This window comes from Bombus flavifrons, chromosome 11 (assembly GCF_040668555.2).
Source record: "Bombus flavifrons isolate JBK064 chromosome 11, iyBomFlav1_principal, whole genome shotgun sequence".
NCBI lineage: Eukaryota > Metazoa > Arthropoda > Insecta > Hymenoptera > Apidae > Bombus > Bombus flavifrons.
The window spans coordinates 6275387-6292800 of NC_138452.1; the positions used below are offsets into that span (position 1 = coordinate 6275387).

The window sequence follows — 17414 nt, forward strand, 5'->3', positions numbered from 1 at the left end:
AAGCTATTTGCGGTAAATAAACGGAAAGCTTATATATCGTTTAATTAACAATTATCGTCGAAGAATTTAACATTTCATTCGCATATCGCGACTAGAGCGTCATTATTCTGCTGTTTCATTAGCGCATCTCGTTTCATTTAACTGGACAAAAGTGTACTATTGTGTTTGCCTATGTGCGTTTTCGACTACGATATACCGATGACGTTTCGTGAAATAACTGATGTTTTCCGTAGCGGAATGAAAGGCTTTGTTGTATACTTAGAATGCTTAACGTTTATCCCTGTGTAACTTTCGTTAAAAATGTACCTTATAGATTCTGGGCATTTCAATTTTTAATAACGTCGACAGTTTACGCGACACCACAGAAAAAGGAGAGAGTCAGTTTGGCCATGGAAATTCGGAAACTCGGCAAATGCCTGTTGTTTACTTTGAACACAAAAGAGTGGAAAATAGCCCAAGTGTATTCGTCGCGGGCGAATAAAATCGAACGGTACTGCCGGCAGAATCCTCTGGCAGTGGAGCGTCCTTTGCATGATTCGGAATACAGGCAACTGGTGTATTTGCATGCGAGAAACCGAGGGCATAAACCGAGGACAGAGAAGAAGAGGCACGAGATAGCCAGCGCGAACGCGATACACCCGTACACTATTTGATCAGGCATAGTAAACACGATATTTTCTCACGTGTGGATACACAGGCCGCAAATCCAGACAGGTCTGTCTGTCGGTTTACTCCGGCGCGTCATTATTTGCGTCCCATGGAGCACCTGGACATGGAACGTGGCTGAATTAAAGGGAGCGATACAGTAGCAGTAGCACCAGTGGCTGCGGGGAAAAAAAACATTGCCAAGTAACGGGATTATCCAGATCAATTGATCCACCAGCTATAATAGCTACGGTTAATCCGACCCCGCTTTGAATTCAGCCGGCGACCACGACCGACGAATATGTCTCGAATAACTCATCTCTGCTGGCACGTTTCGTATACCCCTGTATCCGAAAAGCCTCGTATGGAACTGGATTGGTGGAACCGGATACATGTATATACGGATTTGTTGGTTTAACGACACGCGACGACAACGAAAACGTAATTCGTAAAGTCGGAAATCGTGAGTACGCGCGCATCCGAGAAAGCGGCGTCTAGGCGAGAAAAGGAGGAGGAGGGTGAATCATTAATCTAGAGGATCAGCACGCCGTTACCGGGGACGATTTGTATTTCTTGCGATCCGTAATCCGTGCACTTTCTCATAAAAGATCGGGTAGTCGCGTCTAAATTGATTCTCCTGCTCTTTCTTCCCTTAATCCCAGCGTTCTTTCACGATCTTCCTCCCCTGCCGCCTCTTTGTCGTCCCAGCGGCGCGCTTTCGCTGTGCGGATCGCGAGAAATCCCGCGGTATTCCCCGAGAAAGAGAGAAAGAAGAGGAAGAAGAAGAAAAAAAAAGGAACCGGATGCGACCGTTGGATTTTTCATCTTTTTCTCGCGCGAGTCGCGGTACCGTTGGTCCTCCAGCTAGCGAGACGGTAATTGGATAAGTTAATTAGCTTTTTAAATGAAACTTTGTCGAGCTTTTAGATACTCGGACCGTTCTTTTTTCAGCCTTGCGGTCGCATACCTCATCCTCGTTGTTCCTGAACGCGAACGGTGGATGCTTGGTTCCTTTCGAGGAGCCTTAAAGTAAATGCCAGAGAACCTGCCAGACCAACCATCGTCACCCCAACCCTCGCTCCCTCTACTAGCCTGACCCATCCACCCCTCACCACCTTTCGTCCTTCACATCCTCTAACCGTTAATTGAAGCCATAACGCCGTAGAGCCTCGAGCGTCCTTAATGCAGCCGAGCTGCGTCACTTTAATTGAAAGTGCACGGATTCCTCTGATAGCTGCGGCTGCGGTTTCATCGTGAAAGAGTAAGAGAGGCCATGGTTCAGAGGGTGTTAGTTCACGACCAACGGAAAACGAATGGATGGATACGGTGCACTCGGACGATGGAAGTAAGCATTTACCTTAAATATACTTTGAATCGCGTTACACAGCCGGCCTCTGGTTATATCTGTATGTATACGACGTGTTCGTGTCTCGAAACGGTAACACAAAGCTCGAACAGAGACTACGAAACCTAATCCAAACCGAAATACAGCGAGCCAAGAATTTCGATGTTTTTACGTCGTGTCTGATGTTTCGTCGCGATGCTGAAGGGTGATTTATTACGGGAAACGATTTCGTGCTTCCTTCCTCAGCCCTCTCCACGCTCGTCGCTGTTTCACCAACGAACCGCATAGACTATTTCGTTGAAGTAGTTATAAGTAAATGCGCCGTGTTCCACAAACGGAAAAAAAAGAGGAAGATGAAGGGGAAACGTGAACACAGGAAATGAAATTCCTTTGGACGTCGACGTGCTCGTTTTATATGCTTATTAACTTCGGTTTGACGGAGTGAATATCAAACGGCGTGAGTTAGTCGAGTGAAATAAATAAGATCAAAGAAAAGTTTTAACGAGAACTTAATCAACGACCGCCAATGTTTCCGAACAAACAGAGTTACGGAAAAGTACCGCCGGAGTTCGATAAACCATTATTTATGATATTAATGCTGCAAATGTGTACTCTACTTACTTCCTCATCTCCTCTCTCTTTCTCTCGCTTCACTTTTTGTTGTCTTTCTCACTTTTTGGACACATAAAGTTTCGACGAGAAAATTTATTCAAATTCTCCCCGATTTCTTCTTAGTTCAAACGCTACTAAATGAGTAAACAAGCGTTTGTATAACTTTGCAAATAGCGTTCTGCGTGTACAACGTGTAATATGAAATTTTCCGATTAGACGAGATATCAGTTTCATGATGCAACAATTTTATTATTACAGATAATAATTTGTAACAACGCGTAATAACGTATGACAGAATTATCTTTATCGCGTGTGCAGATTCGTACACGGTTATATCGGCAGGTTCGAAATATCGATTAAACGTTTACATCGTCGCACTTTTGAGATACTAGTCATTCTTGAACATCCTCTATTCGTCGATTATCCATCCAAGCGAAATCGAGGCTGTCGGATAGTCCGTGATTAATGAAGATACATAATGATATCAATTCATCGCACGTATGTTCACCATAGAACATCGACAATCCGAAATCTGGTTATATCGGACGATTTAAAATACAATATACACTCTTGCGTAAAGTTATTCGCGAGCTTAATCAATTTATTCTGAGAATAACATCGCGAAAGGTACTAGTATACCGAAGGAAATATATAAAGGACGATATTCCACGGCGGTATTATTTATCCTTTCGAACAGTACTAGTAGAAATGTTCCTCCGTGAAACAAAAGATCATTATTTCGTTGGAAATCCCGACGTGAACCAAAAGTTTCCAAACAGCCGCATCTGTCTGTCGAGCGCTATACACGTAGCTTCCCGTTAAGTTTATTTGTTATTATTCCAAGCTCGCAAGCTGATTGCTGATTTATAAAAATAAAAAGTAGATTTCGACTAAATTCAAAAACGAAACGTAGAAGAAAACGTAGCAAACAAAATTATTTTCTTGCCTGCAAGTCAAAGCTAAAAGTACGTGACCCAGGGATTTCGGGTGGTCCAATTACTCCGCTGAATAATTGTCCGAACTTACAAGTTGTTGTTAACGAGTACCGCGGATAACTACCGTGACTTCTGTTTCTTGGGCTGAATAATTCCTCGAGTACGGGTTGCCAAGAACTTCTCGCTCGTAAACAGAACGAGGCCGACGTTACGTTGTCGAATATCGAAAATAAAACAAAACGGCCAGAGCAACTTGGGAAAGTTAACGGTCTTTTAATTAACAGAGTGACGCAACGAACGTGACTGTGAAACGAATTAATTGTTCAACGAAAACTCGACGAAGCTCGAGACGCATCTTCTATGATAAAATGCAAGTTCCCTTGCGCTACGATTTTCTATCGCTTTTGAATTTCGTTTCACTGTAAATGTATATCGAAATTTAACTGTTCATAATTCGACTAATGATTCGATTAATTTTTATTCGTAATTTGCTAACAAAACACATTTAACACATGAAATTTTCTGCGATAATAATACACGTGTTGTAATATAAAATGTAGAACATGCAATGTCGACGTAACATTGTACACTTCACGATACGTTTTTCGTTTATTTCTACAATTAGAATTTTCGTGAACAACGGACACTGAGAAAAGACAGAGACAATAAAGAAAATGCCACAATGCCGTTGCTTTATAACATATACTTCGTTAAGAATTTAATTTCCCACTCGATATTCTTCCAATCCTTTCAAACGAGAAAGATGATACCGATGCAGAGTAACATAAATTCTAATTTCGCATACAATCTACTCTCAGCGTAACGTCGATGAAACAATATACAACATTTTAAAACTCGAAGGGCGAACAAAAGCAAATTTCTATCCATAATATTTCAGTAGGTGCTTCCTTGAAAATAAATTCATTTAAAACGAATATCTGTATTCATAAAGTAATTAATCGAACTTTAATATTCCAATATTCTCGTACGCACGCATATCGGGGCCATCGTTCTTTGTTTATTACTTTCTTTATTTTCAAACTCTCAAACCTCGTAATTATAATTATAGTACTAACAAAATTCTGTTCGATATCGTATTAAAGATATTATTTGTTTGGAAATTACATAAATTTCGAGAAACAGCGAACATCGAATCTTTACAGAGAAAGGCGCGTACGCGTCTCTGATGTTAATGGGGAGCAAAACCTTCACGCTGCCACGGGATAATTAATCACCTGTCGGGTACGGAAACCCATGTCCGCTGAGTCGTTGATACTACTACTGGCCGCGCAGCAGATCCCATACGGATCCGTTTTCCTTCCACCTTCTTCGTTAACTAGCGCGTTATCGTAAACCAGCCTCGATCGTATATACCAATTAAAAAGAAAAAAGAGACACTTCATTTGTCTAACACGGAAAATCGTCCGTATTAACGTAACAAAGGATTAAAGCTAACCGATACAGTTACCAATAATACCAATACGATAATAGCCGCGGATATAATATTTTCCTGTTTACAATGATACAAAACCACGGACTCTTTGCTAATTTCCCACATAATCATAACGCCAACTAATAATTTCCGGTGTATTTCAACTCATGTGAAAACGATACTGTATCGTCGTCTAATATTTGTTATGTTACACGTAACAGCCATGATCATTTAATTATTAATATCTTGCATTGGATATTCCATCCAATTAGACGGTCGTTGTTATCGTTGCTGCCGATAGCAGACCAGGGGAAACATCGAGGAAGTCTTCGACAAGACTAGTTTAGCGCGAGTGCCGTAAAACCGTCACGACGTGCGGAGACAGCCTCGTTACGGTTCCGCTCGGAGTTACTCGTCCAAACAGAATTTTATCTCAAGCGCCATCGTTACAACAGGCCTGGCTTGCCAATCGATTTCTCCGATAACGCGCCAACTTAAACAGATACACCGAACTTCCGGGTAAACTTTCACGCGATTAAGACTGTTAATGCTCGCGGAATTACCACGAGATAGCTGGAACCTCGAACATTCCGTCGGCGACTCGATAGAAATCACCTGCACGATTATTATCGATCAGTCGTAGACTCTGCGTTCGCATTCGCGTTCAGTCAGACCGCAAACAAATTTTCCGTGAAACCCAATTAAGATTCCAATATCGAAGGCGTTTCGTATCTTTCATTAAAAAAATCTCCGACAGATCGTTGCGATTCCAGTCAGTTTCTGTTAAACCACCTACAAAGTGGAAATAGCGGTCGCGATACGAGCGGAACGTATCGGAATAATCCACCGCGATCTTGATCTTTACAGCGTACAACCAGGTTGCATTACCCGAAGGTTCACCGATATCAGAACTGACCGTAAAACTCCGACCACGTCTATCACGTTCGTGACCGGACAGTCGAATGTTGTGTCGTCAGTCAATCGCACCGCTATAAAATATGTCAGCAGACCGTATTAACGAAGCATTAAATTGACGCGTATAAAACATCGATGAACGACGAGGATTCGACCGATCGTGTTTTAATCTGATCTCGTTGAAGCTCAAACGGAAAAAATTCCAGTGATTTTTATTACACGCTACTGAAAGGTTGTGTCAACGATGACATTAATTTATCGAAATGTAGTTTGGAGTTTGAAAACGCCGCGTGTAGAGCGATCCACGGGAACGATTCACGGTGTAGGAAGGGCCAGTGCATACATAGAAATCGTAGCGAACGTGAAGTAGGCAAGAATTATGGCAGCTGGCAGATCGATTACTCGTGTAGAACGCATCCGGTCACGTGACTTCCCGTGATTCTAATTCAGTAGGACGTAAAATGTTCGAGTGTCGTGTGCGGCGTAACGCTACGTGTTCGCACGTAGACCCTATTCTCCCTTGTCGCACGGTATCAGCCTAAACTGAGAAAAAAATCAAGTTTCGGTTCCCTTTTACCGTCGCCTTTTGCTTCTCGCTTTCATCTTCTTACAGTTTGACATCGATGGAAATATCAAACGTATTCTTGTCAGCAAACAAAACGACTCGAGTCTAACTTATGTATTAGAAAGAAACTATTTCTGTGAAGAACGAGAGGCACGAATAAATTATTTAAAAATCCAATTTTACGTAAAAGAAAGATGATCACAAAAAAAGTAGCATAAAAATTCAAAAATTCGTACGCGATGAAAGGAGCGGTCAGGAAGGCATTGATATCCCCACCCCCTCCTAATAACTAAGAACGAACGAAATCTATTCACGGGTATCATTCACATAAAATTCTACACTCCGTTTGTTTATGAAACACAACAATGCGACTAGGACGCCAAGATGAATCCATATACAAGAATTCGATCGTCCCGTATCGTCTTTTGATCGTCCTTTTGGCTGTACTCGTTCTGGTACATACTCGCCCCCGTTGTTCTCGTTCAACGTTGCAATGAATAGAAGAAGAACAGAGAGAAAGAAAAACGCGCGCTCTGAAATTGCGATTTTACTGTGCCGCGGCGTCGGTAAATATTTACCTGTCAGGCTGGCTGTTCGTTTCTCTCTGGTCTCTGCCGCTCTTTAATTAACACGCGTTGTCCTTCTTCTTTTGTAATCCTCCCCTCTCGTTTCTACGACACTTCACTCTCCAAGGACGAAGTCGACGAAAAATAAAAGACCCGCTACCGGTCCTTTCACTGACAGACACGTTTCACCGATCCTGCAGGACCCTTACTTTCCTTTCCTCGTTAACGTTGGATTACACGGTAGCTGAGACAGGCCATTCGATTCCCTCTTTCGATTTCCTTAGGCTCTCATAGTCGAACGCGATATCTCTGCCGAACAATACCATCGGCTAAACGATAGCTATCACGAGTCTGCTATCGACCCATCCCGCTCATAAAGCTCACCGAATTCTGCGACGTAATATTTCCCACCGGTTTGTATACACATGCCAACGATGGATCGTCGCCTCTGCGTAAGGATACGACAAATACGTTCGGTTATGAATGTGTCGATGTTTCTCGCGAAGAGAATTGCCAGCAAGTCTCCGCGGAGATTTTTCCAACTTCCGGCAGTGCCACGAGCAGACGCTTAATGGACTTTAATGGATCGCGAGCGTAGGATCGTACATGGCGGAAAAAGTTTCACGGAACTTCGGCCACCGGACACTCACTGGGTTATTAATGAAGGAAATTGAACGGATCTCACCGAGTACCGAATACAGAAGAAGTTAATGGATTTTCTTTCCTGGCGCTTTCCAGACGTTGCAACGAGTTCGAGTAGTAACGATTTCGAGGGTTCTTCGTTTGCTAAGTTCTACGCACTACACATACACTCCATCGAACGTCACTTCATCCACTGTACACTGGTAAAGTTTTCGTGTGATCCGGTATAAAATCCTTCGTGCCTTCGTCGACGATAGTCATATTTAATCTGTCGTAATTTTGGCCACCCTTTCGTTAGACATCCTCATGATCGGAAATGCGCTTTCTGTTCGAACGTCTATCGGTGATTGACAAAATCGAGCGTACGAACGATCGTTTCTACTTCGCAAGGAAACTTTTAAACGAAACTGTCTTTACGAACGAATGAATCGCGGACAGCAACGCGACGTTGACGCGAACTTTACGATACCCGACAAGCGTGAAAAAATGTGCGTCCTCGTCGAGGGAACGTCGTTTGCATCGTGTCGGCTAACTGATCGAGGTACAGGATGCAGTTGTCGCCGTCGACGACGAGGAACGTCACCGGGACGAAGGCTCGGCACGCGAGTTCGCCGGCCGACTGAAGCACGGTTCGACTGTCAGCCGACCCCAAACCCCGAAACTCGACTCGACTCCTCTCCGTTCAACGTGTCCGCCGTCTTCGTCGGTTCCCCATAGCGATAAGGGGTGGCTGGGGGTGCAGAGGGCATAAACAGTCCAAGGGAGAGGGATGGAGTATTCCGCGCCTGCGCCAGGTGTACGAGCCGACGAGAGTCTTCCTTCTACTTTGTGCTTGACACTCGCTACTCCTGCGTTGCTTGTGCAGGTGAAACAGATAACGAGCCGAAATCGTACGTCGTCTGGTATCTTTTTAACCTTCTTTTAACTACGATCGAACATCGAATCTTGTATGCGACGCGCGTGTATATGGTCCTTCATACGTGGAGAATCGGTAAATTTACGATGCCTAAGCTAACGCTGTAAAAACGACCTAATCGATCGGGGAATTAACCCCATGCCTTACATTCTCTTCTTCCTCCTTTATCTTTTCCTTCGAACTATACGTGTTACAATTCAGCACTTAGATACTGCGCTTTCTCACGGAGCGCTTCGACGTAATTTCTTTCTTCTTCTACGAAAATGAAATTCTCGCTATAGAACATTAAATACTGGATATAATTCGCAATTAGTTTCCAATGCTATAAGTTACATTTAAATCCGATAATGTACAGATGAATTCTATTTACAATGAAATTTTACGATTAATACGCTTCGATAGTATAGGGCAAAGCAGGTTAATCGACAGTTCGCGTGTAATTCTGTAGCATTTTGTTCTATTGGGTAAGATGAAACAAATAAACGGATGAACGTTCTATGATGGAACAAAAGAGAACAAAGCCAACGGCCGATGATATTGTCGCAAAATCAGTCGATGTAACGTAAGCACGAGCAGTACCGGAGGACGACGTTGCGATTCACAAACGTTCGCATCGATTAATTAACGTAAACCACGATAAATCAATCGAATTGTTGTTCTCGATACAGTCAACGGTTTTCCGTGGTTAACCCATGGAATTTCAGATTTGCTCTCTGTTCTTGTCCCATTGCCTTTACCTTCTACGTTGCACCATCTGCGTCTGCTCCACTGTCTGTCCCTTTTTCGCGTTCCTCCGATTCCGCTTTCAGAGTTGGTATCGACGATTCGATGTGAGAAATCAATCAGTCCTAAAACCACTTCCGAGAAACTTAGCAAGCGCGTTTCGCCGCTTGACGTCGGTTCAAGAGTCTTCCGAGTAGCGATTCGTCCACGTTCCAGCCCTCTTTGACTCGCTCGGTTAAAGTGACACGGGTCTTTTCGGTCCTATGTCGAATTCGAGTTACGTTTCCAACTTAAAGCTGGAGAACTTTCTCACTTTTACCGTCGATCATATTTCACGCTTTGTTACCGAAATCTGAGATTGATCGTAGCATAACATAGTTTATGACACTTGACATATCATCCGGATTAGAGTCTAATCATTAAATGGTAGCTTTTAAGTAGTAGAAAATATATTTGAAATTTGGAATAGGAATCTTTCGCAAGTACTATGATTAAACTTATCGTCCGTATGTCAAGAAAAACACAAGGCAAGATTAAAGTCGAAAGAGCAAAGAAACTGAATGGGATTTGAGACGAAAGTTTAGATCCTCGAGAGATTTGGTTACATCTGGAAGTTGTAAAGACCAGAATTGTGTTGAATTGCATTAATTAAGCTAGCGCGTATCTTCCATAAATACTACGGATTTATATTATGTCATTGCATAAATAACACCTTCCGAAAGCTGAATTTAAAACAATGGAATTCATCACGATAAGAGTTTTACCAAAAATAGAACGGAAAACTCAGTACGAAGATAACAAACGATTATAAAAGAGAAGGGGGAGAAAGGTCACTGATTAATTACCAACAGATAGTTGTTTATTTTCACCTAATCTACGTAAATGAAAAAACTGCGTTATTTATAGAATAACCTAATACATATACCCACACGAGGTATTTCCTGAAATCTCACTATCTCGCATCACGTGTGGAATCAGTATGTTAATTGTTACACTTGCAAATATCTACGTATGATTTGAAGAAACAACGTTACTGCAAATAAATAAATGACGATAAAGCAATAACGATAAATTCGATCGATCATTATCGTTATCTTATCAAGAAAACGTGGAAGGAAAGACACAGAATAGATTCGGCATATCGATACGCGACGCAGTGAATTCGTCAACTCGCGAGCTTCAACGGTCATCGAGTAGGAACAATAACAATAACCGAGATAACGCACGCAACGCAACGCCGCGAGATCCGTTTAGCTACAACCAAATTGCCAGTATTATCAGTTATCGGATTATTACGGCAAATTGTTCGGGTTTGCCTTTACCAACTAGCCTACATACTGCGCGACCCCTCTGGCGACCCGGTTCGCCATGTCGGCGGCGTGGCGGTCTCTTTTCGCTCCGTCTCGCTTTCATCGACGCGTTCGCCGGTGACTCGTCCCATTTGTCTCCTTCGCTCACCATAGTGGAAGCGTGTTCGACGCCGCGCGGCCAGATGCGCCGTTGTTCGCGTAAGCATACGGTAAATTCCAACTTGGCCGAACTCTAAACGTAACCTCGCGTGGAAAGCTGACGCTGCCAGTCCGCGAATACGAAGAAAAGTGAATGGAACGGCTGGCGGGGAAAGGAAAAGCAACTGACTCGAAATATGTATTCCGGCACAGTGGCGTTCGGAGAAGTTTCGAAACGACTTCGCACCCAACATCCAAACGTTTGTGCTGAGTTACGAGACTGTTACACCGCGGATACAGCTAGTAAATTCGAGAGGTAAATGCCGCTCAATCGTCGATAACGCGTCTACAACGATGTCCCAACTTGAACTGTTCAATCACCTTAAGAGCGTTACGCGAGCAACGTTCCCATTGATGGGCCATACTTGTTCAGATTTTTAGTACTTGTATACGACATATATATAATGTAACGAGAAACGTCGCTAAGAACAATGATATTCTCTGTGTATATGATTGTTAAAATTTGTTCAGTAAAAGTTAGTGTCGCAAACAATGCTATATGTGAATTACGATCTTTCGTTGTGAGTTATTTGCAAATGGAAATTGGAATAGGATAAAACCTTTCCTTACGTATTGTTGAACTTTTGAACTTCGCCTGGAGATAATGGGAATACAAACCTCATTTAGGGACACACATACCCGTAAATATCCATATGTAGGTACCTGTAGATAGCAGTAACATGCTTGTACACGTAATACCCCGATAATACGCTAAGTCTGAAATATGGGTAGCGCCAATGGCGCCCATTGAGTCTGCAACATGATCTTACGAATACGAACCTCTATCAGAACTGCGTAAAGTTCGTGGTCTCGTTATTTACTATTCGCTCATACGATTTCTCAATCAACGTCGTGGCTGTACTCGATCGTACACGATAACGGGAATTTCACACACAGTCGATGCATAAATTTCCAATGACTTTCGATATCGTACGAAAACGTGTATCATTCGATATCTTTCTGGGTCACTGCAGATATCACTACTGCATAAAAACGTCCGCATTGTTATATACGGAAAACGTTTGAATATTGACCAGTGCACGCGTGTACGAAAAGAATAGCACTTGCGGCGACGCGACACAACAGCGTGATAAAGAGATTTCTGAAATATCACCGAGATATAAGCCTCTCAAAAATACGACAATTATTCACGAATCAGTCTTAAAACCGTCACGGAGTGATTTATGCATGTAGGGAAGGTACACATGGCTATTTATGTCGTAAAGATATATTTCGCGGTGGTATCGCTGCGCTTGATAACAAATTGTTTCGCGGCGTTTCCCACTTTTATCTAACTCCACGGAGAAGACGCGATAGAATGAACGCAGAAATGAATATACAATGATACGACATCCGGCGATCATTAATAAACCGTCTTAGAAATCATGTGCCCGATCTTCCGTCGACGGTACATGCCACGAATCCATTAGAGTAATTTATTTATCCTGGCGTCTAATTATTTACTATCTACATCTGGGAAACTTCAGCACTCTTAGAACGATAGGCTCCGGTTTAAAATCGTAGCAAGCAGCCGAGTGAGTTGTTACGCTGAAAAATCGTTTCGACGATTCTATCCTTAACGAGATCCTGTTCCGGTGATTTGCTTGATCGATCTCGCTCTCTAACCGGAAGCAACTCTTTTTCTCTCGTCTAAGAGACGACTTATGAAACTTTGAAACGCGTTGCTTCGAGACCACGATGTCTCTTCTTTAATCTCGAAACCCGTATACTCGAACGCCTTTACCATTCCTGGTGACGTTATCGATGGTTCTGTTCAGGGACAAAGGAGACCGAGGCGATCTAGACGTTCCAGACATTGCTACGTGCTCGACTGCGTTTCGTTCGTAAATCGCTAGACCATCGTTGCCTGAAAATCGTAGCCGTGACGAAGGCAACGATGATGATTTTGTTTTAATCATGCCAACTCGCCGGGGTCAGAAAAATAGAGATGGAACGAAACGGGTGAGATGAAGGCGGAGAAGACTGATTCAGGGTCCCTCGGTAGTGTCTGCCTGTTCGAGGATTGAGTTCACCCTTGTTACGGTGACACTGCGGCTGGGTAGAAGTCTCGTTCAAACGTCCTAGAAGGGGTTGGATGTAGAGACGGTGGTTTCAGTCGCCGAGCGTTTCCGAATCTCGGCGGGGTTAATAGTCGAACGTGCCTGGAGGGATTCTCCAGCGCTGGCTCCGCCATCCCTGCCATTTCCCTGCCACCCTTATCCCCACCACCACCATGCCATTATTGTTCGTTTCTGAAAGGCTGAATCTCAGCATTCAGTCTCCTACTTCCTCCTTTCCTTTGCTTTCTCGTACCATTCCTTCAACCTCTCCTCCTCCCCCTTCATCCTCCACCTCCACCTTCACCTTCTCCTCCCAGGCAACGCAATCTCACCGCTTCCGTGCTTACAACCAAGACGGCTTTGCTTCCGACACCAACGGCTGTCTTGCCGCGATAATATGTTAATCAGCCAGTCGCGATGTGTTAATTAATGGCCGTAGGCAGCAGCGAAATGTCGATCGCTCGATGTTACCCCCAGAATCGTTTCCTATCAGGCACGACGCGACTCCGACGACGCCGCACCGCACCGAACGTGACCGGTTTATTTCGAGCTGGGCGAGCGCGTCGTGCGTCGCGACATTATTAATAAACGCGAAACAGATTAATTCGATCGATGTCGTTCTACGCGATTAGCGAACATTCCACGGGCCGCTGTTGAGCGCGCTGCAAAATGCATCGCATACATCGGGACGCATGGTCGATGTCAAATGTTGCGATCTCTCAGCGAGATTCGAAATTCCGTTTGTACATTCATGGACGCGTTAATTTTTCATGGTGTCATGTCGCAGAGAGTCGAACATAAATCAATGTCCCTTCGTGAATTCCAACTATAGGCAGAGAGGTGTTTGAATTGGCGCAGCGGTCGATATTCTCCTACTTTTAATTCGCTCGCGAAATCATTAACGATAAGACAATTTCCACTTGCTAACAACGTCGTTAACGAACGACCGAAATAGACGAGGAAGACTCGGTAATTTTCTCGGAACTCGACTCGGGAATTTAATCGGTGGCATCAGAAAACCTGACGAAGAGAAATTGGTTACAGTGTTGATACGCCGATTATTTCGGACTTCGTTTTAATTATACCGTCTACCGGAACTTAAGCTATAAAATATAGCTTTTATCTGTGAAACTGCCTATCGGTGAAAAGCAGCCTGTTACTTTTCAATTAAACCGATCGACGCGACTTCAACGGCGAGCGAAACGCTGAAACGGTAAACAATGCGAATATTCTTGAAAGTTCGCAAGTTGGCGAAGAATCGGCTTAGAATCGCGACGCATCGACTAGTCGGTGGCAAACAATCGAAGTTGAAAAGTGATCGCGACGATGCTCGACCTCGGCTGCGCATAATATCAATTGAGAAGTTGGCGCGTCAACAGATTTCATTTGTAACCATGGAAGCCGTCGCTTTGACTTCTTGCGAGGAAAGTTAACCATCTGTTTAAATAAAACTGTTCCTTCTCTCTAGCCTCGAATCTCATCGTCGTGTTATCCATTTCGGAAATTTTCCAGCCAACTAACGTGCCGCAAACTCAAACGTCGCTTCCCAGCGAATATATGTGTAACCAGTTCGTAAAGCTCGTCCGCTGGCTAAAACAGAGCAGCGGTGTAAAATAGGAAAATGTACGAGCCAGCGTATGCGAAATATACGTAAACCAAAGCCGATACGTTCAAAAAGATTGCCGCTGCTATGAGCATGGCGTGTCTTCTCGTAGCTCCGCTCCTCTTTGCCTTTCTCGTTTGTTGGTCGACGTTTATTTTGCGGTTTTCGCGAAAGCGGATAAACGAGAAAGCATTGATTATATTTACAACAGAGCCTCGAGGCTGGATTTAACGCGGCTTGGTGAACGCTCGCTTTCGCGAAAATTTTCGACTCGGTGCCATCGCGTGCTCCTCGCTACCTTGCAAATCACGGTCCGTATTCCGTAGAGTCATTCCTCTCGTAAAACGTATCGACGCCATTAACGGAGAAATCTGTACAATTTTGACAAGAATTTAACTCGGTGGGTGTCGAGGAAAATTTAATCGCAGGACGATAACACGGCTGTTTATCGGTGCGTTCTTTCGTCGAACGGGATCGTGAATAGCAGACACGTTTATAACCGTGCCACGCGAAACAACGTACCGGTTATGGTTGCCCCGACGAAAGGTTTATTATCTCGTGCGCGGCATAACAAGGGACGCCGTTACTCCTTGTTGGTTGGCGTGCAAACATAAGGGAACGTCGATCCGACTCCGGTAATTCTAGCACACTCGTCCGTAAACGTAAACCCGCTCGACGTCAGCCAGGGTACTTTTATTCCGTGCTTGGCAAATTTTTAAGCGGGCTACAGCGAAAGACAATCTCTTTATACGTTCCCCGCCGTGTTTTCACCGCGAAATTGCGTTGTCACCCTGCATCTTCGTCCAGTCTTTTCTCCATTCGCCTCCATGGTACAGGGTGAGGATGTCCCGGGCGAAAAAATGTCGAAAACGAGCCACGATATATAGAAAGCGTGAAAAAACACGCCGTGCAAAATGAGGCCGACAATTTTGACAACATCCGTCTGACACCCTCGCACATTGCCAAATATATTGCTCGTGTTTTTATACGTGAAAATGATAGATACATCTACGGAGATAAGGAACAGGATTGTGTCACTAAGATTTTAATATTCTCTGAATTCTAACATTCGAAATTTGAAATTTGAGTTTCAGTTCGATACGTCTCTTTTTCCATACTATCGAGAGATAGTAGTAGCGACACTTTTAAACGCAGCCTTGAGAACAACATTTTTATGGAAAATACAGCAGTGCGGACGAAATTACTAGGAAACATCGTTACGACGATTTTAATCCGTGCACGTGGATAGGAAAGGCGACGTGGCTAGCGCTAAATCAAGTTTCGTTAAACGACGAATAAATCGAGCTTTTTCACGGAGTCGCAGCACGGTGTTTAAAAATGTACGCTTAAAGCTTCGAGCGTGCAGCCTGTGTACGTGTACACGATTCTATCCGGGCTTATGCGCACGGGGTTACTTAATCCATACGGAATTCCTGCTCCGACTATCCTCGTCCTGCATGCCAAGTAACTCGCCCACCTTACGCTTTTCCAGCCTTCTCCGTCTCTTGCTAAAAATCCGCGTTTCTTCGAGTATAAGGCTGGCTAGATGACGATAATCGATTTTGAAATTGGATATTGACATCGAAACGCGAAGATTCTACGAATTGAAAATTTTAATAGTAATCGATTGAAGAATTTAAAGAATACTATTTTGTCGTTGGATGTATACCGAATGTGATTTTCCAACAATTTTTTGATATGCGAATAACGAACAACAAGTTTGTTAACAATGGTTAATGCGTCAATCTGTTCAACGTCACAAATTGTACGTACAATGCATCGTTGGATATCCATAGCCGTGAAAGCCGTCATTCGCAACCCTCTGCTCACAATGCCGTGTCATGATGCTACGGGATATTGCGATTCTATGGAACATCATGGAATTTCAAGATGGCCGTCAGGGGCAAACCGAAGGACCAAGAGCAAAAGGAATTCAATTTCGCACTGATCGTCTTTTATGTCCATGTTTGTACGAGCATTTATATCTCGACATCGATTTGAGAGCACGTCGATAAACGTATCCTGTATCAAAAATACAATGTTGCCATCGAAACGTTTGACATTTTCATAGTGTCGATATCCTATTTCTAAACTTAAATGCAACGCCGCGTTATCAGTCTCGTATTTCGCGAATCGATTGATATTTCAGCAACGGGATATTTGTTTCGTTCTTGCGATCGTCTTTCGCGCGAACGATCGAGCAAATTTCATTCGGGACACAGAATTTTACTCTTCGATCAATATTTAACCAATTAATTAGAGGTTGGTTTACCAATCCATAGAATGTTCTTGGCGCATTCAAAGAGAAGGTGAAAGAGCCCGGTCGACGGAGTTACAGCCAAACGAGCTCGTGTTTGCCGTGTCCGTGCTCCATAACGTTCGTAGCTTTGATAAGGATCGCTTCAATTATCCATTCAATTACGAGCGGCGATCCATAATCGTCAAATGCCTTAGGAAGCTCGATCCGAAGATTTCTCTTGTCTTCTCCCTGACCGGCGGATGTACAGGAGAAAGGAACGTCGTTCCATCCTAATTGCCTGCCGTACCAAGCGTTCGTATCAATTTCACGTGCCAGACACGATATTCCAACTAAATAACCTTCATTTAGTTCAATTCGATTAAGTCCCGTTTAAAGCTTCCATTGTGATCGAATTAGTCGCGTGCATCGACGCGGCGCGAAATTTCACGGGGAAGCAAAGTGCATGAAACGCGACGCGATGTGGCGCGACACCGAAAGGCACCGGCCGCTTATGATCGATCATTTTTGCCTGGCGTTAACGAATTTTCTAACGTCGTTAAACGTTGTTCCGGCCAATTTTCGTGCATTCTCGCGATATTGTCAATTAGCACCTTTGTACCGGTCCAGAGGGAGAGAGAGAGAAAGCACACTACTGCCTGTCATCGTCGACCGAAAGAGCTTCTGTACACACAACGACGCGTGTACAAG

General features: G+C 43.7%; 1 protein-coding gene across 9 annotated transcripts in view; it reads right to left on the reverse strand.

Moving 5' to 3' along the window:
- The window catches only part of LOC138184901 (agrin), a 388032-nt gene that overhangs the window by 317869 nt on the left and 52749 nt on the right, over positions 1 to 17414 (reverse strand). For 5 of the 9 annotated variants that reach the window (XM_069123335.1, XM_069123337.1, XM_069123336.1 and 2 more), the window contains exon 1: positions 7028 to 8262. The exons of the other annotated variants lie outside the window; for them this stretch is intronic. The gene's annotated coding sequence lies outside the window, so the exon portion shown is untranslated. Of the gene's footprint in view, positions 1 to 7027; positions 8263 to 17414 lie in introns of those variants that run through there. 9 annotated transcript variants of the gene reach the window in all.